The sequence below is a fragment of the Microtus pennsylvanicus genome, chromosome 11, assembly GCF_037038515.1.
Source record: "Microtus pennsylvanicus isolate mMicPen1 chromosome 11, mMicPen1.hap1, whole genome shotgun sequence".
Classification (NCBI taxonomy): Eukaryota; Metazoa; Chordata; class Mammalia; order Rodentia; family Cricetidae; genus Microtus; species Microtus pennsylvanicus.
In genome coordinates, this window is record NC_134589.1 from 26,746,297 (window position 1) to 26,772,161 (window position 25,865).

Here is a 25,865-nt window from a genome sequence, read left to right on the forward strand (position 1 = left end):
TAAGTAAATCCTTTGTAGTTTAGTCTAATCTGATGAAATATTAAATACACTGTTTTTTTCTTTTTTAAATATAAACACTGTTATGGTTTTCGTCTCTTTAAGAGACAAGCCACGCCCACTCCCGGCGACCTCTGCCCTCCTCCCGCCATCTTAGATTCTGTCTGACCCGTCTTGGCGGGCATGTGTCTCTCTCTTGGGCCCTTCTCTGTCTCTCTCCTTTCTCTTCTCTCTTCCCTTTCTCTCTCTCTCCTTTACCCTCTCCTTTATGTAATAAATATTCAATTCTATTCTGTACGATGTGTTGCCTATGTCCCTTCTACCCGCCACCTGCTCACACCCACTAGCCACATGGCAGGACCAGCCAGCCCCACCACAAGCCACTCTGCTGGACACAGTGCTAGCAGCTTGGGACCCTCTAGGGTCATGGCTGCTCTGTGGGGGATCTTGCAGCATTTTTTTAAAAATCATAAAAGAGATACTTTTTAAAATAAAAACACTCCAGGTGGTTGTGGCACATGCCTTTAATCCCAGCACTCAGAAGGCAGAGGCAGGAGGATCTCTCTGAGTTCAAGGTTAGCCTGGTCTACAGAGCAAGTTCCAGGCAGGCTCTAAAGCTACACAGAGAAACCCTGTCTCAGAAAAAGAAATAGAAAAAGAAAAGCACTGGAGATCTCAATCTGCAAAGAAAAAGTTGAGGTTTCCTGTATGTCTATCCAGCTCATGTTCTGTACAATCCTACAGGACCACAGCTTTTTGTTTGTTTTCGTTAAAAAAAAAAATCCTACGTGCCTATACAAGGTCTTTGTAATATTAAGTGGATCTAGAGATAAAAAGAAGCAACTACTTCCAGTGTGGCAATGGTGGCCAAGGCAACCACAAACCCATTGCAGTTCCTGCATCTAGCGCTTGTGGACAAACATACAGGATCAACAATTCATACTGTAATGAATAGTGATAAATTGTTGGTACACTTCCAAGACTTGATGACTTTGTAATATGGTGCTGGAAGATGTCAGAGTTTGAAATTACACCAGAAGGATCAGATTTTACTAATGGAAATAATGTAACAATGCTGGTTCTTGAAGTAGAAGGGCGTGAAGTATAAGTGGAGTTCCTTGACTTATGCTACATTCTGGCTTTTTAAAACAAGCTTCAGGACCTGAGTTCAGATCCCCAACATCCTCATAAAAAGCTGAATATGGCAGCACACATGCATAATCCCAAAGATGGGAAAGCAGAGACAAGTAAAGCCCTGGAGCCTGCTGGCAAACTAGTCTTGCCAAGTTGGTGAGATCCAAGTTTAGTAAAAGAAAAGATCTTGTCTCAAAAAAAAAAAAATAAGGTGGAGAACAATAGAGAAAATAACCTGAGGCCTAACTCTACACACACACACCTTTAATAATAAATTTTTAATTCAAATGAGACAAGATACAAATTCTTTGGTGATTTATGCTGCTCTGAGTAAAATTTGCCTTCTTGTCCTGACCTGACCACCATAGCCTCTCTGCTTCATAGTAATGCCTACATTTCTTTTCAACTAATATGCTTTATCTAGGCTTTAATTTTGTTGGCACTAATCACTACTGAGCACATGGACTTTTTCTTCAGCCTGGAGACCTTTCTCTCCTCACGTTCCTCTCCTATGGGGGCAGGGGTTAAGATAGGGCCTCACTTTGTAGCACAGGCTGGCCTTCATCTCACTGCAATCTTCCTGCCATTTCCTCCCAAGTGCTGGGATTAGAGGTGTGAGGCACAGTACCTGGCTCCATCAGGCCTTTCTAGTTGACTCCCTTCTGTCACGGAAGTATCCTATAAAAAGTAATATAGCCTGGGGGCTGGAGAGGTGTTTAAGAGCACTGGTTGCTCTTTTAGAGGTCCTAAATTCAATTCCCAGCAACCATATGGTGGCTCACAATCACCTATAATGAGATCCAGTGCCCTCTTCTGGCCTACAGGCAAACATGCAGGCAGAATACTGCTTACATAATAAATAAATAAAATCTTTTTTTAAAAAAAAAGTAGTATAGCCTAAAAGATCTCATCCCTGACCACCTAATCTAGGGGCAGTCCTCATTTCCTAACCTGTTTCTTTTTACCACATTAGTCATTTTTTCCTTTCTTGTCACTAACTAAAGTTATCTTGCTTCTATTTCCACAGCTATCTAGTCTTCCCCACTAGAATTTAATACCTCCCTGTCTCTATTAACAGGCACTCAATAAATATTTGTTCCATTATTCTGTTGTTTGTAGCTACACTCTTTGGGATATATTTTCCCTAAGTGGTCCTAATTACTAAATTAAACTTCATGAACTACTGAGTAAATATAGATATAAAAATTCTGGCATACCTTTTTTGTATGTATATCATGCATGGTATGCATCCATGTGTATATGTGCATTCACAAGTGAGTGGGTACATGTGCATGTGAACCTGCTCTTCTTATGTGTACGTGTGTAAAGGTCAAAAACTGATGTTCAATATCTTCCATCACTCTCCCTTTTATTTACTATGGCAGGGTCTCTCATTGAAGCCAGAAGCTTGCCAATTCTGACTAGTCTAATGAGGCAGCTTGCCCCTGGATCCTATTCCTGTTTGCTGGGATTACTGGTGGCTACCACCTGCCTGGTTCTGGAAATCCAGCTATGGTCCTTGCACTTGCTTGGCAGGCACTTTACCACCTGCCTGGTTCTGGAAATCCAGCTATGGTCCTTGCACTTGCTTGGCAGGCACTTTACCACCTGCCTGGTTCTGGAAATCCAGCTATGGTCCTTGCACTTGCTTGGCAGGCACTTTACCACCTGCCTGGTTCTGGAAATCCAGCTATGGTCCTTGCACTTGCTTGGCAGGCACTTTATCCAACCCCCCTGTCCCTCAAGCATACCTTTAAAAATTAAAAAATAAAATTGTCATTCTACTCATAAAAGATTTATTAAAATTATAGTCAGGGGGCTGGAGAGATGGCTCAGAGGTTAAGAGCATTGCCTGCTCTTCCAAAGGTCCTGAGTTCAATTCCCAGCAACCACATGGTGGCTCACAACCATCTGTAATGAGGTCTGGTGCCCTCTTCTGGCCTGCAGACATACACACAGACAGAATATTGTATACATAATAAATAAATAAATATTAAAAAAATTATAGTCAGAATTCCTTTTTTAATCTTAGAAAAAAGGAGAAAAGGGAAGCTGCAGGGATATGGGAGAATTCCTGAATTTACAAGGCAATACTGAGAGAAGCACACTACCCAGAACAATTTCTCTTACAGAACATCCCATTAGCAGGCGCACACCTTTAATCCTAGCACTCAAGAGGCAGAGGTAGGAGGATCTCTGTGAGACTGAGGGTAGCCTGTCCATATAGTGACTTTCAGGACAGCCAGGACTACACAGAGAGACTTCAACACACACACACACACACACACACACACACACACACACACACACACACACAGAAGAAAGTAGCATTACAGTAACTGCCAGGAAACAAGTCTAAATTTCTACATTATTTCAAGTTAAATTCTATATAATAAAATTCCAATAAAATAATCAAACTGAGGCAGATAGTTAGCATTTACTTAGATTCAATCTATAATTTTCCTATTTGACACAGCCTGATTACTTTAAAACTGACATATACAAAAAAGATAACTAAACATGTACAATGGCAGACACATCTATGTCTAGACACTTAACTAAGTTTTTCTAAACTTATTGTTTTTCAAACTACTGTATATGTGGGAAACTCTGAAACTAGGACAGCATTTAGTATATAAGATTTTCCCAGGCTCCAGGCATTTCTTAGGCAAGTACAGATTCTGAGAGGGATGTGAGGACTCAGATGTTTGAAACTAAAGAGCTACTGTTCCTTCTTCCCTAGTACCAAACAGACTGAAAGGGCTCATGCGTACAAAGTTAAACTGGCAAGGAACAAAAAAGTATATAAAATATAGACTATTAAGTCTTTCTCAAAATCAATAGGTTAAAGCAGAATGTTCCCACTCATTCCCAAGCTTCAAGATATGCTGGAAGTTGACAGCCTTATTGCCCTCTGTAGAAGGCAGTACGTTATAAATAACCACAAACTGTCCTTGTCCCTAAGGAGATCTAGCAGCTAGCTCAAAGGTTAAAATATGGAACAATTTTCACTTTACATACATCTTTTCCAGATAGCAAAAAATAAAAATGCAAAAATTTTTATTGCCAATTTAAGGTTCTGGAAGTAATTTCTTTACCCAAAAATCTACTCTCCACTTTAAGAGTTACTGGTACAGACACACTGGCATCATTCTCTACCCTCAAAATAACACTGGGAGAAGGCAGCATTGCATCTATACTCCAAACTCAGAAGCTTGCCTTGGAAAGGAGATCCCTTCAACTACTTGTAGGACTGAAAAACTACAGATATTAGAAACACTTTTGGAGTTCTGTTTTGCTTTTTAATTTAGACAAAAATATCTATGAAACAAAATACATGCAAATAACAATATGTGAGGAAAAGAAATTTCACCTTAACTTGGACGGGAGAATCCAGAAAAACAAAACAAGTCCGAAACAAGCATCAGTTCACAAGACTTGGGCTAAAACCAACAGGTGATATGCCGTTTTTGTTAATTATAGAACCCCCATTGGGAAGCAAAACTCTACCAGCTGCTTAAACAAAACAAAACAAACAAAAAAGTAAAACAACAACAAAAACAGGACCTAGGGCTCATCAGAATAAGCTCTCCACTTTAAAATCTATCACTTGGGAGATGTCTAAAATGGAGTAACACAAATTCAAATAAAAAAACAAACTTGCTTTTAAAGGGGCTATTTCATTTCAAAGTGGACTATTTTTATGACCTCATTTTCATAACTTAAAATCATGTGTTACTTCCAATGAATGGCATGGACAAAACCTTCCAAGACCACAATGAGCAAGCCTGGTAAAGGTAAAGATTTTAACATCTCCCACATGTCTAATGGACAATAATTTCTCTAATGGACAATAATCAAAAACAATTTTTAACTGGGATCATCCTTGTAGATCCCTGGGAATTTCTCTAGAGCCAGGTTTCTTGCTAACCCTATAATGGCTCCCTCAATTATGGTAACTCTTTCCTTGCTCTCATCTCTTTTCCTCCCTCTTCTCAACTATCCCATTCCCTCATGTTCTCTTCACCTTTACCCCCTCTTCTTCCCCTTCCACCCTCCCTTCTCTCCCTACCCCCATGCTCACAATTTTGTCAGGCGATCTTGTCTGTTTCGACTTTCCGGGTGGATCTATATATGTTTTTCTTAGCTTCTCCAGGATCATGAACTATAGGCTCAATATCCTTTGTTTATAGCTAGTATCCACTTATGAGTGAGTACATACCACATTCATCTTTTTGGGTCTGGCCTACCTCACTCAGGATAGTTTTCTAATTCCATCCATTCGCATACAAAATTCAAGATGTCATTGTTTTTTACAGCTGAGTAGTACTCTAATGTGTAAATGTGGCACATTTTCTTTATCCATTCTTCATTTGAGGGGCACCTAGGTTGTTTCCAGGTTCTGGCTATTACAAATAATGCTGCTATGAACACGGCTGAACAAATGCCTTTGTAGTATGATTGAGCTTCTTCTAGGTATATGCCCAAGAGTGGTGTTGGGTCCTGAGGTAGGTTGATTCCCAATTTTCTGAGAAACCACCATACTGATTTCCAAAGTGGTTGCTCAAGTTTGTATTCCTCCAGCAACGAATGAGTGTTCCTCTTACTCCACATCCTCTCCAGCATAAGCTATCATTGGTGTTTTTGATCTTAGCCATTCTGACAGGTGTAAGATGGTATCTCAGAGTTGATCTGCATTTCCCTGATGGCTAAGGATGTTGAATGTTGGGGACTATGGACCCCCAGACCCTGAATTTCCTGTGACCCCTTGCCTGCTGGAGTAAACAACTTGTTTTCCTTGCTGGCAGGGGCTCTGAGCAAACAACTTGTTTTATAGCTGCTCTGAGCACAAAACCCTCAAGAGGTCCTGATATCAAGGAAGTGTTTCTTGGGGGATTTGCAGCTGAGAGTTAAGGCCATTAGTCAAGGAGACCCTATATAAACTGCCTTGGAACACAATAAAGGGGGGGGGGGGGAAATTCTTGGCATTACCTCTCTCTCTCTCTGTCTCTCTCTGTCTCTGTGTGTGTGTGTGTGTGTGTGCGTGCGTGCGTGTGTGTTTCAATCTCCAATCCCTTGCCCAACTCGCAAACTGTACTGTAGCGCGTAGAGCAGGCGTTGTTGGGCTGCAGTTGAACATTTCCTTAAGTATCTTTTGGCCCTTTGAGATTCTTCTGTTGAGAATTCTCTGTTTAGTTTTGTACCCCATTTTTAATTGGGTTACTTAGAATTTTGATGTCTAATTTCTTGAGTTCTTTATATATCTGAGATTAGTCCTTTGTCTGATATGGGGTTGGTGAAGATGACCCCAGCTAAGACCCTAGGCAATAGAGGAGAGGGGGCCTGATCTTGACTTGCCCTGTAGTCAGACTGATGAATATCTTAAATATCACCATAGAACCTTCATCCAGCAACTGATGGAAACAGAGGCAGTGCTCGCATCGGAGCACTGGACTGAATTCCCAAAGCTCAGTTGAAGAGTGGGAGGAATGAGAATATGAGCAAAGAGGTCAAGACCATGATGGGTTCACCCACTGAAACAGTCTACCTGAACTAATGGGAGCTCACCAACTCCAGCTGGTCTGGAAAGGAACAAGCATAGGACCAAACCAGTCCCTCTGACAGTGGTTGACAGAGGCATGGCTAAGGCAGACATAGAGTCCACAGGCAGTGGCACCAGGATTTACCCATACTGCATGTACTGGCTTTTTGGGAACCTATTCTCTTTGGATGAATACCTTGATCAGCCTAAATATAGTAGGGAGGAAACATCACTAAAGCAATGTGCCTTACCCTCTCTGAGGACTGGATGGGGGTGGGATGGAAGGGTATGTGGAGGGAATAAGAGGAGGAGAGGGAATGGGAACTTGGATTGGTATGTATAATGAAAAAAAAAAGATAGTTTGCTTTCTTTTTTAAAAAAATAAAAAAGGAAAAATTTAATAGGAGAAAGTAGAAAGAAAAAGAAGAAAATCTTTTTATATTAGTTAATATTCCCAAAACTCACATGTGTGCCCCCACACACAAGATAAACAAAATGTGAGGGAAAACATAGATTATTGCATAAAGTTTTTATAGGCATAGTTGAAGAATAGAAAAAACAATTTCAAATTTAAACAAGTTTGGGGGTTTTGGTATTTCTAGCAAAAATTTCATATTTATTTATTTAGTGTATATGTGGTGAAGTGAATACCAGGGTTCCTGTATGAAGGCACAAGGCAATTTGTGGGAGTTGGTTCTCGCCTTCTATCATGTGGTTCCTAGGGATCCAACTCAGGTCATGAGGCTTGAGGACAAGTGCCTTTATCCACTAGCCATCTTGCTAGATGACCTAAAATGTTTTATACAAGTAAACAAGTTAAAAAGATGCCTCTGCAATTAAGAGCCACACTGCTCTTAAAGAAGACCTGTTCGATTCCCAGCACCCATTTCAGGTGCATCACAACCCTCTCTAATTCTGACTTTAGAGAAGAATCCGAGCATTTGGTCTCCACAGGCTTCTGCACTTACGTGTACATACTTACACAAAGACACACATGCCTACACATAAGAATACTTTTAAAAAAATCTTTAAACCATAAATAGATGAAAAGTTAACTATAACACTATGTATGTGTGTCCAGCATGCAAGGAATTTAAAAACTGAAATCATTTCATTTAACAAAGAGAGCTGCCTATAACCCATAGTATCCTCCAGTCTTATTTAATGGTCGGAGAGCTGGCTGAGAGGAATGGAGCGCCGCCCACAGAGCCCAAGGTCGCCGGTTCGAGTCCCAGGTAAGTCTGTTGTGTTGTAATGTGTCTCTGTGCTGTGTGTGACTGTAACTGTGTATCAATGTCTCTGTGCTGTGTGTGAATGACGTCTGCATGAATAATTAATTTGAAAAAAAAGAAAAAACATTTAAAATATTTATTGCTAATAAAAATTGGCCACATAGGGGATCCAAGGAATGAACATAAAAGAGAGTCAGAATCACCATTGGGATATAGAGTGAGGAGTAAATTTATTAACTTGGAAACAAAAAAGCCTCACCTACTCCAGGGTATTACCATACTACAAAAGCAACCCATTATATTCCACAGTAACCACCTCAACCTATCAGGGAACTCAATTTTCCTCAGAAATACTTTTTGAAAGGAAAAGCCCTATCCTCTCCAACTAAGATAAGCAAGTACTCTACCAAAGAGTTACTTTCCCAGCCCCCCCCCCCCCCCGTGTGTGTGTTGGCTCACCGTGCTTGTCATTGCCTTTCTTAAAAATAACCAAATTCAGTCAGGCATTGGTAGCACACACCTTTAATCCCAGCACTCGAGAGATGGTGGGATCTCTGTAATTTGAGGCCAGACTGATCTACAAAATGAGTTCCAGAATAATCAAAGCTGTTTCACAAAGAAAATCCTGCCTCAAAAACTAAACAAACAAACGAAAATAACCACATTATGGCCTGGGCATGGAGCTCAGTTGGTGGAGTTCTTGCCTAGCATACAGGAAATCCTAGGTTCGATTCCCAGCACCACCATAAACTGGGCATAATAACAGATGCCTGTAATCTCCACATCTGGGAAGTGGAAGCAGAGAAGACCAGTCACACAACTTGAGGCCAAGACTACCTGAGACTCTATATTGGTGTGTGTGTGTGTGTGTGTGTTGGAGATCAGGGGGGCAAGAAAGAAGGGAGATAGATAGATAGATAGATAGATAGATAGATAGATAGATAGATAGATAGATAGATAGATAGAAAGAATACTCACAAGAAGATGGCTCTTTGGGTAAAGTCTTTCCAAGGACCTAGACTGGAAACCCCAGCACTTGGAGGTAGATAAGGAGAGTCTTGGGGGCTCAATGGGCAGCCAGTCCAGTTAGGCAATGAGCTATGTTAAGGATCTAAATAAACTCAACAGAACAAAGGAAAACCACTGTGCATTCCAAATTCTTGAATCAAGGGGAAAGTAAAAACATACAGACAGACAAAACAGGAACACTGAACAGGATGTCTATCTTAAGAGAATGTTCTTAGTTCCTGATGAGCTTTGAAAAGATTAAAAGCAGTAACACCCATTTGCCCAGTAAGACTCTGTAAAAGAATACACAGATGTTTGAGGCATAAATCAGAGCACAGAGTAAACACTTGAAGAGTCATTTTGGTAGCAAGATTTTAAGTCAACATTGAAGAGCTAAGTTCTAAGGTACAATACGAAAAGGTAAAATGCTCAAAATTCAAACTCCTTTTACAGTCCAAAAAAAGCCACCACACTGCTTATGGTTTTTTGCTTTATAAACCGTAATCCTAACCCTCTAAGGAGCTCTACTTACTCTACTGCTTCCATATCATGTATTATCAACCCTTGATTAAAAATTTAAACCCAGCTGGGATTGCTGGTATACACCTATAATCTTAGTATTTGAGAGGGCTGAGGCAAAAAAAAGGATGATGAGTTTGGGGCCAGCTTGTGCTATACAGCACCATTATGTCTCAAAAAAAAATTTAAATTCAAACACAATTGCTTCCCCCATCATTAGTATATATAATCTTTTCCTAGTATATATTAGTCACCAGAAAAAATATGATCAAAAGGTTCTAGCTTATTCCCAGCAGGGATATTTAGAATAAAACCATTATTAGAGTCATTTACAAAAATGTTACTTTGGGTTGGGCTGGAGAGATAGCTAAGTTGGTAAAACACTTACCTTGTATGAATAAGGACCTGGGTTCACTCCCCAGAATCCATGCCCATATAGCTAGACATGGTAGCACTCGCTGCTGGCAGGCAGAGATGGGTGAATCTCTGGGACTCACTGGCTAGCCAAACTATCCTAATTGGTAACTCCAGGCCATTAAGACACCCTTGTCTCAAAGGAGGTAGATACTGTTACTAAGGATGACAGATTACCTCTGGCCTCCATAAGCACATACATACAAGTACATACACATTAAAAAGAAAATCAAACCTATATTTTCTTTATATGACTTCAATGTTACCTTCCATAGGCACTAAAATCAAACAGTAAATTGCACTAAAGAAGTGCACTTTACAATCACGACAAATAATTCTATCTCATTCTGCTTTACCCCTTTATGATCAAACTGTATAAATAAAACTACATAAAACTCACCAAGTCAAATCAGTAGGAAAGCTCTAATTTGTCTTGTCTAGCAGGAAATCTCTGTTGGAAATAGAAATGATGAGTCAGCTTAACTAGATTCTGAATCTCATACATGCCTTACCTTGGCTGTTCTTAAAAGGGAAAGTTTACAAAAATCAGGTGATACATTTGCAATGATATGACTGAAAAAAGGACTTAATAGACAAAATTACTATTTTAATGTTCTTGTCTGAATGATCTACTTTTTATTCAGCTCTCAAAAAGTCAGAAACCCAGTTGGTTCTAACACTCTTGCTTATAAGCAAAAATAAAATCACTTGCCCCATGTTAATTTTGTTGAGAAAAATTACTACAAAGTATAAAATATGCCTTTAAAATGTGGCTAAATTACAACAAAGCAATACCCATTTAAACAAAGTCATTTATCCCATGGTTCTAGGAAACAGCAGGAAGGAGTCCACAAAAGACCAGGTTATTAATACTGATTATACTGTGAGAGAAAGGGGTTTGTGTTGAAAATTGGTGAGATTATCTTTGCTGCTGTCTGTAGCACAACCTCTCCAATAATCTATCACATATCCTGCAAAGGGAATTGGGCTTGTGGGAAAAGAACCTAGGCAAGAATGGGTAGAACAGATCCTGTTTTCCTTTAATATGGAATTCTCTGGTTAGCCTTTGAAGTCTCTTGAGTGTGTGCACATGAACTTTAACACACTGACTGAAATTAATTTTCCTTAGACTGTAACAGATTTTGGTAACGACAAATGTGGTTACTATTAGTAACAGAAAGAACCACCACCCTAAACAGGACACCCTAAACAGGATGCCAAATCAGAGATCAAAAAAATGAAACTTACAAAAATCTCACAAACTTATATCAAGGAGCAGAAGTCGAATCAAATCCATTCAACAGATATTTGGTGACCACCACTGTACAAGGCATTTCTTTGAAATGGAAGTAGTCAAAGGGAGACAGTTCTGGCCAACCCAAAGGCAGGAAGATAAATGCCTTACAGTACTAACTTCCAGGCAGAAGATATCCAACTTTTTCAAGTGAAAAGGCTCTGAATATGTGTGAATTTTTTGTTTTTTAAAAGATAGGGTCTCACTATGTTTCTCTGGTTGTCTTGGAACTCACAATGTAGGAGAGGCTGGCCTTGAACTTAAAGAAAATTCACCTGTCTCTGCCCCGAGTGCTAAAATTAAGGGCATGAGCCACAATGCCCAGCTTATATGTGATTCTTGAAGCAGAAACCTTTAGCCCTTTCCTCACTTTTTCTTAAGTTTCTGGGTTTTGTCTTAATTTCCTAGAATTAACATTTCTAGGCCCATATACTGGAAAAGGTTAAAGTAACACTACAGTGTATAGATACGTAGCTATCCTCTACTGCTTACAGTGAACAAAAGGTCTCCCACAAAACACACCTTTGACTTTTCTCTTTTTCAAAGATAATTCAGGATTGAGAACTCAGTAATAAAGCAGGGTCACCCAAGAATAAATATTTACAGACCAATATCCTATCACATTACTTAAAATTTTACAATATAAGACCTGTATTTCAGGAGTTTTCTCTAGTGACGTAAGTGTTGAAGTCTAATGCATGTGACTATTCTCTAGGAGCCATCACTTACTCCAATTTTATGAGAAGCAATGCTTCTGGAAGAGCAAGATCAGGACATACAGATTTTCTTTTGCTTTGTGAAATGTCACAGCAGTCGAGGGAACTTTCAGTCACCCCATCTCACACTGAGTAAAAGCCACAGTCTATACAATGGCCCAAGGGCCCTGCACAACCAGTACTCTATTACCTCTCTGGCCTCATCTCTACTCCATCTCCTAAGCTCGCTATGTTCCAGCCGTGCCACTTTTCTTTGTTGTAGTTCCTCAGCACACGCTCATTCCTGTCTCGGGGCTTTGTACTTGCAGTCTGCTGTCTGGGTAATGTTCTCAGTCCCTGAGAGATTATTGGGGCACATGCCCCACTACTGGTGATTCCTTAATTGTCACCACCACTGTGAGAGCTTTCCTTGACACCCTTAAAATACAATTCTCTCTCCCAGCCACAGTCTTATTCCTGCCTTGTTATTTTTCTATATTAAACAAAGTCATTCAGCATACTATATTTTTTACAATCTGTTTCCTCTAACTGGAAAATAAGCTGTATAAAGGTAGATTTATGTGTTCTGTTGCTGCACCTAGACAGTGTCTGGCACATGGAAGACCAGAAACAAGCCTATTTAATACGTGACTAAATTCAGCTTTCCTTCTGAACTTCCATCCTTTAAAGACGTGACAGTAATTCTATGCATTCCTGTGGTGGCAGATGCTTGTTACCCAGCACATGGAAAGGTAAGGCTTGAGAATAAGTTTGAGGTCAGTAACAGTTACAGACTAAAGCTCCAGTCCAGCTTGGAATACATAAGGATACCCTGTGTCAAAACAAACAAAAAATTTACCTCTCTATAAATTAGGAATTTTTTTGTCTTATTTTTTGAAACAGGGTTTTTCTGTGTAGCTCTGGCTGTCCTGGCTGTCGGTAGACCAGGCTGGCCTTGAACTCAGAGTGCTGGGATTAAAGATGTGTGCCTTCACACCTAGCCTAAAAGATTTATTTATTTGTTTGTTGTTTATTTTATGTAATGGAAGTCTTATCAGCATGTAAGTCTGCACACTGGAAAAAGACATTGGATCCCATTAGACTACAGTTATAAATGGTTGTGAGCTTCCATGTGGGTGCTGGGAAGTTGAACCCAGGACCTCTGTAAGAGCAGTCAGTGCTCTTAACTACTGAGCCATCTCTAGCCTCTTAAAATTAGCATTTTTAAGGAACAAGGTTTAGGCTTATGCTTTTAATATCCAAAAAGTTGATAAAGTATAATTATATTTTCCTCCAACAAAGAAAAATACTTGTTTTTTATGATAACATCCTTGAAGACAAAAAAAGTTAAGAATTCCTATGTTAAGCCAGGCGGTGGTGGCGCACGCCTTTAATCCCAGCACTTGGGAGGCAGAGGCAGGCGAATCTCTGTGAGTTCGAGACCAGCCTGGTCTACAAGAGCTAGTTCCAGGACAGGCTCCAAAACCACAGAGAAACCCTGTCTCGAAAAACCAAAAAAAAAAAAAAAAGACTCCTGTGTTATGGGAACTAGTTGACAATGCACAACAGAGTTCTCTTTGTACTTATTACTAGTTTTAAGTTTCCAAAAACTAAGCATGCTTTGTTTATACTATAAGGTAAAATATTTTTAAAAGATAAATATGTAAACAAAACAATTATAAGAAAAATAAATGGGCCTCAAGTAGTGGTGCATGCCTTTGATCCTAGCACTTGGGAGGCAGAGCAGGTGGATTTCTGTGAACTCAGGGCCAGCCTGGTCCACATAAAGTTCCAGGCCAGGCAGGGCTACTTAGTGACATTGTTTCAAAAAAACCAAAAATAAAAGAAAAGAAAAGAAAAGAAAGAACAGTCCCCTTTCTGCTTTTTAAATACTGTGTTTTAAAGATTTATTTTTATTTTATATGCATGAAGTGTTTTCCTTAGATGTATGTATGTGTGCTGTGTGTGCAGTGTCTGCCAGAGACCAGAAGAGAGCACTGAATCACCGGGGTCTAGAGTTAACAATTGTGAGCTACTATGTGGGGGCTGAGAACTGAAACCCAGGTCTTTTGCAAAAGCATTTCCCAGCACCCAGAAAAAGTACCCCCTTTTTTTGCATTTGTTTGTGTGTATTTTACTGTGTGAGCAGTACACATGTAGAGAGGACAACTGCAGGAGCAAGCTCTATTCTTCACCATGTGGGTTCCAGGGAATATACTCGGGTCATCAGTGTTGGCAGCAGGCACCTTTGCCATTCACTGAGCCATCTTATTGGTCCTTAAAAAGAAAATTCTTTAATATATTTTGACTGCCACAGAATAATGCATGCTGTTATGTATCCAGATGAAACAGACCAAAAGGATGACTATAGTTTAAAAATATTCTTTTGACTAAAAAGAGATTCATAAGCAATTTTTACAACAGAAAGAAAACTCCATAGTGTTAGTGTTCTTTTTGTTTTTTGTTTGTTTGTTGTTTTTTTTTTTTTTTCGAGACAGGGTTTCTCTGTAGCTTTTAGAACCTGTCCTGGAACTAATTTTGTAGACCAGGCTGGCCTCGAACTCACAGAAATCTGTGTACCCTGCCTCCCTAGTGCTAGGATAAAGGGTATGAGCCACCACTACCCGGCTTTGTTTGTTTTTGTTTGGCTTTGTTAAAGATGGGGTTTCTCTGTGTAGCCCTATTTGCCCTGGAACTCACTCTGTAGACCAGGCTGGCCTTGAACTCATAGATATTTAGCTGTCTCTGCCTCCTAATGTGTTAGGACTAAAGGCATGCACCACCACCACCCAGCAGCTAGTGTTAGTGTTCTAAAGAAAGATTTAAGATACGTCTCTGGGCTGGTGAGACAGCTCAGTGGTCAAAAGCAAAAAAAAATTTTTTGCAGGACTAAAATTTGTTTTTCAGCACCTGTATTAGGCAGCTCACAACTGCCTGTAACTTCTGCTTCAGGGCAATCTGATGACTCTGGACTCCAAAGACACTACCCTCAGACACACCTACATTTAACAACCGAACAAACAAACTTTACTTTGCAACATAAAATATAAAATATGGAGTTGATGTGACAAAGAATAGGTTACTAATTCCATTTCAACTCCATGATTATGGAATAAGGAAGAATATTCACTAAATAAAAGCACCTAGTAAACAACATGAGACATATTTCAGCATATAGACAGCATTTGTTATTTTGCTTTTTTTTTTTTTTACAGGATCTGGCTGTTTAGCCCAGGCTTATCTAAAACTCTCCATTCTCCAGCCTTCCAAGTGCTGGGATTACAGGCTGGCAGTAAGCCTCACTGCATTTGCACTTTTGAAAGAATACTTCACCCACATAAAAGTGAGAATATGCCTGATTGTAAGGTACTTTCCAGACCCAGTACTTATGACCTGAGCCACGCCCTAAGATGAGAACACATATGAAAGAACACAGACATCTGGGACTCTAGTTTTATTAATGTGGTTTCCAATTCAAGGTCATACTGGCTGTTAAAAAAGTATATAAATTCTTCCAAATTCTTAAAGATAGTTCATATATTGATGAGACGGGTTGCTCCCCAAACTGGTTGTTAAAGAAGTCCTACTTGACACTTGCAATAGGCAGTGTATGCTATTAAAGAAGAGTAACAGTTTTTACTGTAACACTTCTAGATTCCAAGTGCTAGAAACCTCTGAACAGCATCCAGGTTTAAACGGGGAAAAGCACGCACAGGACAAATTAAAAATATACTCAACCTCTCAATAATCAATAAAGCACAGCTAATTAAAGGTCACAAAAATTTTTTTACATGAAAGTCATTGGTCACTGAAATATATGAAAATATATTTGACAAAATTTATACGAAATAATTCTAAACTAATACCAATATAAAATCATATTTTAAAAATGCCACTCCTCTCTATAGCACTTAATGTCATTAAATTTGAAGGAGGCAAAGGAATGAGGAAAACCTTCCAGAATTCAGAATAGTGGTCTTCTTTTACTAGGACGAGGCTCTGAAATTTTCTTTCCTTATAGAGTCTTCTAAGAATCTGATAATGAGGTAGCACTGCATTTTTATATGTTATATTTCTAGTGACAGCCCAGTGGTTTAGCAGCTACGACTGGGACACACTGAATTTCCAAGGCAACACAGACTGGATCAGAGGTCATTAAACAGTCCCACATTTGTGTATTAAAGTATCCAAGTAGTTAAAAGATAGTAAAATAGCTAAGCATTGTGGTACAGCCCATAATCCTAGCTCTTGGGAAGAGAAATCACCACAAGTTCAAGACTGGCCTAGTCTATATAGAAGAGAAAAATCTCAATAGTTATGGAAGTTTATGGAAAACAGATATTAGATATAAAACAATATAATGTGGGCTGGAGAAATGGCTCAGTGGTTGAGAGCACTGGCAGCAATTCCAGAAGACATGAGTTCAATTCCCAGCACCCACATGGCAGCTCACAACTGTGTATAACTCCAGTTCCAGGAATCTGACACCTTCACAAGACAACATGTAGGCAAAACACCATTGCACATAAAAATAAATCTTTAAAAAAGACTTTAAAAAGAAAATAAAATGCAAAATATTAAAATGTAAAGCTGTCATCAAATTCTACACAGGGTCCACAGGAAAAAAAAAAAAAAATTTCAACACTTTTCATACCAGTAAAAAGGAGAAGTATTAAAATTACATAAAGGCCGGGCGGTGGTGGCGCACGCCTTTAATCCCAGCACTCGGGAGGCAGAGGCAGGTGGATCTCTGTGAGTTCGAGGCCAGCCTGGTCTACAAGAGCTAGTGCCAGGACAGGCTCCAAAGCTACAGAGAAACCCTGTCTCGGAAAAACTAAAAAAAAAAAAAAAAAAAAAAAAAAAAAAAAAAAAAAAAAAAAAAAAATAAAATTACATAAAGGTTTTCCTCATTCCTCTTCCTCCTTCAAATAATGACTATAAGATATTGGAGTAAACAGAAAATTCAAATGAAACTCTAGATAAAAATCAAACAAATTCAAACCACTGAAGGAAAAAAGGAGCAGTACTCCTACACACACACACACACACACACACACACACACACACACACTACCTAAATTCTTTGATTTTTTGTCTTTAATGGCAAATTAAAAAACCATCAGCCGGGTGGTGGTGGCACACACCTTTAATCCCAGCACTTGGGAGGCAGAGGCCTGCGGATCTCTGCAAGTTCAAGGCCAGCCTGGTCTACAGAGTGAGTTCCAGGACAAGTTCCAAAGCTACACAGAGAAACCCTGTCTCGAAAAACCAAAAAAGGTTAAAAAATAAAAAGCCATCAACAGAGTGGTAATACTATAAAGTAAAAATAAAAATAGTATCATTAGAACAGGAAGCCTAGAGCCAGGCTTAATAGTGTATGTTTTTAATTCTAGAACTTAAGAAGCAGAAGCAGGTAGATCTCTGTGACTTCAATGCCAAACTGGTCAACAGAGCAAGTTTCAGACCAGCCAGCACCATATAGTGAGACTCTGCCTCAAAAACAAAACTAACAAAACATGAATGGCCGAGCATATATATAGCAACATGGATAGAGGTCAAAAAATAAGAACAAATGAAAAAAAATGATTGTTGTAGAATCTTTAGCCAAATGTGGTAGTGCACACCTTTAATCCCAGCTCTTGAGAGGCAGAGGCAGAAGTATTTCTGTGAGTTGGAGACCAGCCTGGTCTACATAGATAGCTCTAGGACAGCCAGGACTACATAGAGAGACCCTATCTAGAAAAAAGAGCAAGAATCTTCATATATGTACAGTATACATGCATAAGTACTTAAAAATTAACATAAATATTATTAAAAACTGAACACATATAGCAATACAATATCCATACCTACACTACACTGGAAGGATACATATTACATTCTCTGTGGAACACAGACGGGAAACTAAGGATGACTTCTTTAACTGATAGCACTCCTCACAATCTCTATGGTTTTGTTAAAAACTTCAATGAAAACTCAGGGGAAATGGAGAATTAGAAAAGCTAAAAACAGAGCAATCTTTTCAATAGACAATAACGAAGCCTGAATGAAGCCTTACCACACCCCAAAAGTCAAAAGATCTAACCAGATCTCACCATAAAATACCTTTCCTGTGATTGTTGGAAATAATATAGTGGCGGGTGACTTAAGCAAAGAGGAAAAAGACACTGGTTTCATACACTTTAGTAAGGAAGCACTTCCTAAATAAAAGAAAGCTCAGAAAGGCTTTGGTCCCTGTAGAGAATGTTTTTCATAGCAAACCTCATTCCTCCCCCACACTACTCTGAAGAAGGGCCCTCCCTACCTCTGAAGACCAATCCCTCCTCCTCTAAATGACCTCGGATTTTAGTGTGTGAAAACTCAAAGACAGATTTTCCAAAAAACACTTGAGACTTTTTTTCTTTTTGAGGGGGGAGGACTTCTTTAAAACATTTTAAGTCTTTTTTCTTTCTAATATTTTTCCTTCCCTTCCTTTACTTTTCTTGTTTCTGGCATATTCGTGCTTTTCACTTCTTGAGGGAAAACATAACTCCAAATAAATGAAATAAAATTCACGTCATAGCTCAAATCTAAAATAAAGGGAGAAAATGGGGGGGGGGCAAGAAAAAACTAATCTTATATTGTTGTCTTCATTTTAGCAATAAGACTAGAAATAAAGCTCTGATTATCAAGTACGGGAGTGAAATCAAACTTACTTGTATGTCACCAACCTTCAATTAATTTGGAGTCACCAGTTACAAATCACCTTGTTTAAGAACTATAAAGCCACTTGAATAGGTCTGTACAACTGACCACTATAGTAGAACTTATAACTTCAAAATACAGAGCTGTGATTCAATCTATATATCCCTACCTCATCCTCCTGGTCTCCCTTTCAAGGACCTGTTTATTTCAGTGTTTTGAGCTATATAAGGATTGCTTCAAAAGCAGAACTGTATTCAGTGCTAAGTGGCTTTGGTTGTTTTCAGAGCACTCTGACATGATCTTATTTGGGATTTTTACCAACTTAGTGAAGCATGCTGAATAAGCATTTTACAAACAAGGAAATATGCTTCCCAGCTGTCCTGGTCACATGGTTATTAAGGAGCTTAAGCTAAACTACAAGTCTTTTAACTACTAATCTAATAGTCTAATCCTTTGACTTTCTGATTCTTACATAAGGTTATATGTAAGAATGTATGTTATATGTATTAGGATTCAGGCTTTATGCTGGCCCCTGTCACCTGGCAGGATGAACTCACGCAGTACCCTAGCCAGCCTAGGGTCCTGTGGCTGCTATGTCACTATGCAGGTGCAAAGGTCCTTTTAAGAGGCAAGTTCCACCCACTCCAGCTTTCTTCCTTTGTCATTTCCCCAAGGAAGCGGCTTTCTGTCCTCGGTCTCTCTCTTCTTTTTTCTCTTCTCTTCTCCTCTGCCTCTGCCTGCCTGCCCCTCCCCCCCTCTCTCTTTCTCTCCCCCCCCCCGCACTGGTTCTCTTTCCTCCCCTATTCCTTTTTTCTCAATAAACTCCACACTCAATCTTTATCTGTATGGCGTATTTGTCTTTCACCCACCATGGGACCCTCCAAAAGTCGCACCTCGCGCTGTAATCATAACAATATGTCTTTTATAATATGTCTTTTATTCAACATGTAGAAAATTGAGGAAATAGCTCACAGAAAGCATGTTTATATACCATTCTTGCAATTTAATTTTTTTTTTTCGAGACAGGGTTTCTCTGTCCTGGAACCAGCTCTTGTAGACCAGGCTGGTCTTGAACTCAAAGAGATCCGCCTGCCTCTGCCTCCCAAGTGCTGGGATTAAAGGTGTGTGCCACTCTGCCCAGCTTTTAGCTAGGATCTTATGAGCACAGATTGGCTTCAAAGTCACTAGGGAGCCAAGGATGGCTTTGAAATTCTGATTCACCTGACTTGGCCTCCTCAGTGTCGGAATGTGCCATTGTGCCTGGCTCAATTTCATTTTTAAGTGGCAACTCTGTAGAAATGGTCTTAGGTTCTAATGAATTCTGATCGTGTGTGTGTGTGTGTGTGTGTGTGTGTGTGTAATATTATTATATATTTATTTTGATTTCTAGAAACAGGGTTTCTTTGTGTAGCCTTGGCTGTTCTGCAACTTACTCTGCAAACCAGGCTGGCCTTGAACTCACAGAGATACACCTGCCTCTGCCTCTCCAAGTGCTGGGATTAAAGGTGTGCACCACCCAGCATTTGAGCATCACTATTAATGGAGACATCAGTAAGCTATTGACTGGGTTCATACCTTTCTCTAAGACTGAGTACTGGGAACAGATACTAAGTACCTAATTCTTCTATAGTGACTTTCCACACATAAACAGTTCATCCATCAGTTCTTAAAAATAAAACATTTATTATTCCAATCTCTCAGAATAATAGTCTATTGTTTCCAGGAAACTAGTATCTTTTCTTCTAAAGACCTCTACTGCTCCTTTGCCACAAGTTACAGAATTAAAAAGCAGAATTTCTAGAGTTCTTAAATTACATTTACTTGTGGTATCTAGCATAACTACAACATTAACTGCCACTGCCTTCAACACAGTTGCTCAGGTCAACAGGATGTGTTTACATACCTCACCCATTATCAAGTCCTACCAGGCACTAGGCCTCTTTACTCCATATTATTCACTGTGTCCAAGCCACAGTGTTCTCTCCCCTGAACAGTGTTACCTGACTCTTAACTTGCCTTCTGACTTCCTCTGTAGCTCAGTCTACAAAGTAGCCACAGTAAACTTTTTAAAATGCCAACCAGATTATGCACTTTTCCTCTTAACCACATTTAAAATAAAATTCAGCCTCTATATCAGACCCTATAAGATCCTTATATATGGGAGCCAGCTCATGTTAAATTCATTCCTACCTCTCTTCCATCTTTTTGACTCCAAACACACTGGCCTTCTATAAACGAGTCAAGCTTGTTTTCACCTCAGGCCTTTGATTGTCTCTTCCTTGCTGAGAAGTTCCTTAAAGATCTTTTTCCTAGACATTCACATTGCTAGCTCCTTTTTGTTATTATGAGACAGGGTCTTACTATATATCCCTGGATGGCCTGAAACTCACTATGTAGACCAGGATGGTCTATTTAGACCTAGCTGGTCTCATTAGAGACCCCCCTGCCACCACTGCCTCTGCCTCCTAGCACTGGAGCTAAATGTGCATCACTACACTAGCTCATTGCTTGCCACTTGTTACTAACTCAGGACACCTCTTAAGGGGTAGAAAGATGGGTCTCCTTTTTATAGACGTTGTGACCTCAATCAAAAGTAACAGCCCAGTCCCTAGTCCTTGGATGATGTTTCATGTGCATTAACCCACTATGGTATTTATAGACTACAGTCCAATCATCTTCTTGGTGCAACTATAATAATGACATTCTAGTCAGGTGTGGAGGCGCATGCCTATAATTCCAGTTCTCTAGAGGCAAGAATTCAAAGACAGCTTGAGCTATGCAGTCAGACTCTCTATCAATTAACAAAAAGAAAAAAACAACAAAGACATTCTGTTCCTACAGAGCTGAGGACCAGGACAGGGTACCGAGGCTCTCATGAGAAAATTCAACAGTGGTTTGCTGCTTCTTTTTTTTTTCTTTTCTTTTTTTCCCCCATACTCAACAAGATTTTATCTTTATTTTGGTCATAAACTTTTTTAACAAAGTCACAGATTTATGGTACAGATTAGATACGTTTTTGAAACAGAGATTCACTATACTACCTAGTGAATCTCCTAAGGTCAATGGACCCTCCTAGTTCAGCTTCCTGAGTAGTTGAAGACAGGCCCATGTCACTATACCCATCTCTAGGCCATACTTAATCTAAGAAAATTCCCTTATACAATTAATTTAGGTCTGATTTAAAAACAAATAATTATTATGCCTCTAAATTTTGTCTCTTTTAACCCACTGAGTCCAATTAGTGCTGCCCATATGCACAGAAACACAAGGAACCTACCAGTGGCTACACCTGTAAAGAAAACCAACTCTCCCTTCCCCAGAAGCTATCAACTGCCAACCACTAGTTTCTCAGCCAGAGTGGTAGGGTTTCCTGAGCTGCTGCTGCTCTTCTTTGATTGTGTGTGTGTGTGTGTGTGTGTGTCGCGCGCGCACATGTAGCTACAAATATGCCATGGTGTGCATATGGAAGTCAAAGGACAACTTTCAGGAGTTGCTTCTCTCCTTCCACCCTGAGTTCTATGGATAGAACACTCATATTCTAGGCTACAGAGCAAGTGATTTTACACACTAGCCACCTTGCTGGCCTCTGTCCCACCCTCGCAGTCTCCCTCTACTTCGAGAGAGATCACTAGTTTAGGGCTGAGAGCATAGCTTCATGGTAAGGGTTCTTACCTAACATTCGAGAGGCCCTATACTCAGTACCCACCACAGATAGAATGGGAGAAGGAGTTAAGGCAGGAAGGCAGACCAGTTTTCTGAGCACTGAATATATTTTTGTGTATTTTATTTGTTGCCTGCAAATACATCTGTACACCATGTGCATGCCTCACACCCAAGCATTCCAGAGAAGGTAAAAGTTCCCTGGGTTGGAGTTACAAACAAACGATGGACAGCCATGTAGACACTGGAAATATCCTGGACCTCTGCAAGAGCAACCAGTGCTCAGTCATTTCTCCAGTCCTCTAACCATTGACTTTATCGATCTATATAGTAGTTCCAGGCCAGCCAGAGCTACACAGTGATGCCCTGTCTCAAAAAAGAAAATAACTAATCATAATGAGACCTGACAGTAACACTGGAATTTTCCAAGATGAAAAACTGCTTATAAACAGAGCGGTGGGGAGAAGTACCAACATGAGTATTTTAGACGATTTTGCCTCTGGATTCATATTCATTCTCTCTCTCTTCTCCTCCCCTTCCTTCCCCTCCGAACCCACCGGATCCAATTAGTGCTGTCCATATGCACAGAGGCACGGGTCATCCACTGGGGCATGAGAACCAACCTGTGACCACATTTGTAAAGAAAACTGAATCTCATTTCTACATCGACCACTTTAACGAATATCTTATTGAGTGAAAATTGAATTTGTTAATACTAAGTTTTCAGAAGTAAAAGACTAAATTGATCTAAAGAAAGCAAAGGAAGTTCTTTGCAATGAATCCAACTATTCTCTTGAGGGAAAAAGGACTACACCCACAGCATCTTATACTGTGGCTGGCACATAGAATGAGCTCCATAAATGTTTAATTAATAAAATCACCCTGAAGACATATCTAGAAAGATAATTTATACTAACAATCAGGAAGCTAAACTCCAAAGCAACTTAGTGGCTTGCCAAATGTGACATTGACACTGAAGCCAACAGCAGAGCTGAGACCAAACACAGTTATATTGGGAAAGGGAAGTACTGGGCTGAAGAATTTCAAAGTGCAAATGGAAGATAACACACTGTTGACATACTGTCTGGCTGTAGTTAAGAACAATAGAGCTAATAACGATAGACAAATTAAAGCAACACCACAAAGACTCTGGTGAGGTACTAGCTACCCAGTACACAGAATACAAAAGGACTAAGCAAATTCTCTCTATTGTGAGGGAAGATACTGTAAACAACCCAGAAAACAGAGGAAACACTAACATTGCCCATCCTAGCTTTCCAGTCTTATTTAATGTGACTTCTCAATTTAAGTCAACTGTCAAGATGCCCAATCCACTGCTCAGTCACAACCAAAACGAAATTAAGGTAGATTTACAAACTGGATATGGAATTATAATGATAAATTTGGAAATCTATTTGTTCTTGACCCCTTTCATCTTACAATTCAACCAATCCTTGCTGATTAAAACAGCGCCTACATAGTTTGATTCTGATGTTCAAAAGGTAAAAGGGCTTTCCACTCAAAACCCTCTTTCAAAGCTGAATCATCCTATCACCTAAATCAAATTATCTGAATTATCAAATATTTAGCGATACCATTTGAGACAGGGCTGTGATACACTTAAACTTTATAAAAGTTTTCCCCACCTACTAGTAGTAAGGTTACTCTGCCTCCCAAGTGCTGGGATTAAAGGCGTGCACCACCACTACCTGGTTCTAACTTGCTCTTATAACTTAAATAAACCCATTTATATTAATCTATGCTCTATCATGTGGCATTACCTCTCTTCCATCTTGAACCTCCTGTTTCCTCTCTGTGTCTCCTCGTGTCTCTCTCCCTTTCTTTATCTTAGAGTCCCTCTGTCCCTGAAGTCCCGCATATACCTCTTGCCTAGCTATTGGCCATTCAGAAAAATGCAGCTCTTTACAAATGAGAAATGGGCATCAGTTAAATAAACTTAGAAGAAAACAAGAGCTGCCAATATATTCATCAGCTACTGCTGTTCTGGCACCTGAATTCTAGTGCAGTTTTACACATACATTCCTAAATGTGAATTTTCTCTTCTCTAAACTATGTCACCTGTGTAAAAGTTACAAAATAGTTACGAAGACTATCATATCTATTCCCCCTGGTTATGAAATGAGATAAAAAATAATATCCATTTTAAAAATATAGACCAGTCAAGCATTAAAGTTCATCTGATTTTCAGTACTAAATTTCTGTGCCCCTTTGGAAATAATGTAAAAATTGATATCCTGGCTCCCATTATAAATGAGTGCGAACGCAGTTCATATGATGCACTGCACATGATGCAAAGTTCTAGGAAGCACAGTGGCCCAAGTCTGTAATCCCTGTAAACCCTGCACTTGAGAAGCTGAGGCAGGGGAACTGAGGCTTGAGGTCAGCCTGGGCAATATAGCAAGATTCTGTTTTTAGAGAGAGGAGAGAAACAGAGACAAACAGAGAGAGTTACAGGAAGCTATAACCCAAAAGTCAAAGTTCTGTAGATTCTCTAAAGCCCCACCAAGCCTGACAACCTGAGTTCAGTCCCCACATGAACAAACAGTTTTGGGATATTATCCTTTGACCTCCATGATGTGTGTGTGTACATGCATGCACACACCAATAAAAATGATAAGTAGCAAAAAGTTTTAAATAAAAATAAAATAAAACACCCCCCCCCTCACACACACACACCTTGTAGGCACATACACGCCCTAATTCTTGTTGTTTTTTGTTTGATTTTGGTTTTTCCATACAGGGTCTCATTATGTAGCTTAGCTCTGGCGGTCTTGGAACTTAACTATGTAGACCAGGCTGGCCTCTAACAAAGACCTGTCTGTCTGTTTCCCAAGGGCTGGGATTGAACGAGTGTGCCACCATGCCCAGCACCCCTATTTTTTAATGGTTGCACAAAACTCTTTATCTATACACATACACACACCTTTTTAATGATAGTACAGAACTCCCTTCTAGCCCTGCTGTATCATTTCCAGGTTTTTGTTACTACAACAACTTAGCAAAGCAGTCTATGAGGAGCCCTAGGAACCTTGGCATACTGTTAGCTGTTATATCAAAATGTACTAATACTTCCAGTGCAATTCCTCACTGAGTATCTATCCATTCGATATGGCCAGAGAATGGGGGAAATGGGAATAAACAAATTTTAAAGTAAAAGAATCAGTGAGATTTACACTAAAACAAAACAGGCCAAACTGTCTTTCATTAACTAAGTGGAAAACTTCAACTAAAACTCCAGCAGATGTGATATATGGTACTGTCTATTGTCTCTAAGGGTGAAGTGCTGACGTGGGCAGAAAATAGATTCCTATTCAGAGAGGAAGTAAACACCTTGTATTGTGAATTCTATTAACACAAGAAAATGCAGTTCTGTCTCAGGTCAGGAAGCATTTTACTAAGATGTAGGCTAACCTGGCCACTTTTGTTCAGAATGGTCTAATAGAACAATAAGTATGATTTATTTTCTTGCCTTTGTTACTAAGAAAGAATTTCTATTAATTCAGCTGTCTTCTGCACATCAGTCTATGAATCCAAAGGTGGCAAATATGCTAACAAAACAAACATGAAGAAGCTCTTGGTATTTTTACAGTTTTTAAATTAACAATTCACATAACATCTAACATGCAAGAGATGTCCAATAATAACTGATTTAATTCAAGGCATCT

General features: G+C 39.5%; 1 protein-coding gene across 9 annotated transcripts in view; it reads right to left on the reverse strand.

Moving 5' to 3' along the window:
- The window catches only part of Spop (speckle type BTB/POZ protein), an 84,728-nt gene that overhangs the window by 29,780 nt on the left and 29,083 nt on the right, over positions 1–25,865 (reverse strand). For 3 of the 9 annotated variants that reach the window (XM_075991003.1, XM_075991010.1, XM_075991004.1), the window contains one exon: positions 10,247–10,297. The exons of 3 other annotated variants lie outside the window; for them this stretch is intronic. The gene's annotated coding sequence lies outside the window, so the exon portion shown is untranslated. Of the gene's footprint in view, positions 1–8,883; positions 9,026–10,246; positions 10,298–25,865 lie in introns of all 9 variants that reach the window. 3 more of the 9 variants (XM_075991006.1, XM_075991007.1, XM_075991005.1) reach the window with 2 other exon arrangements.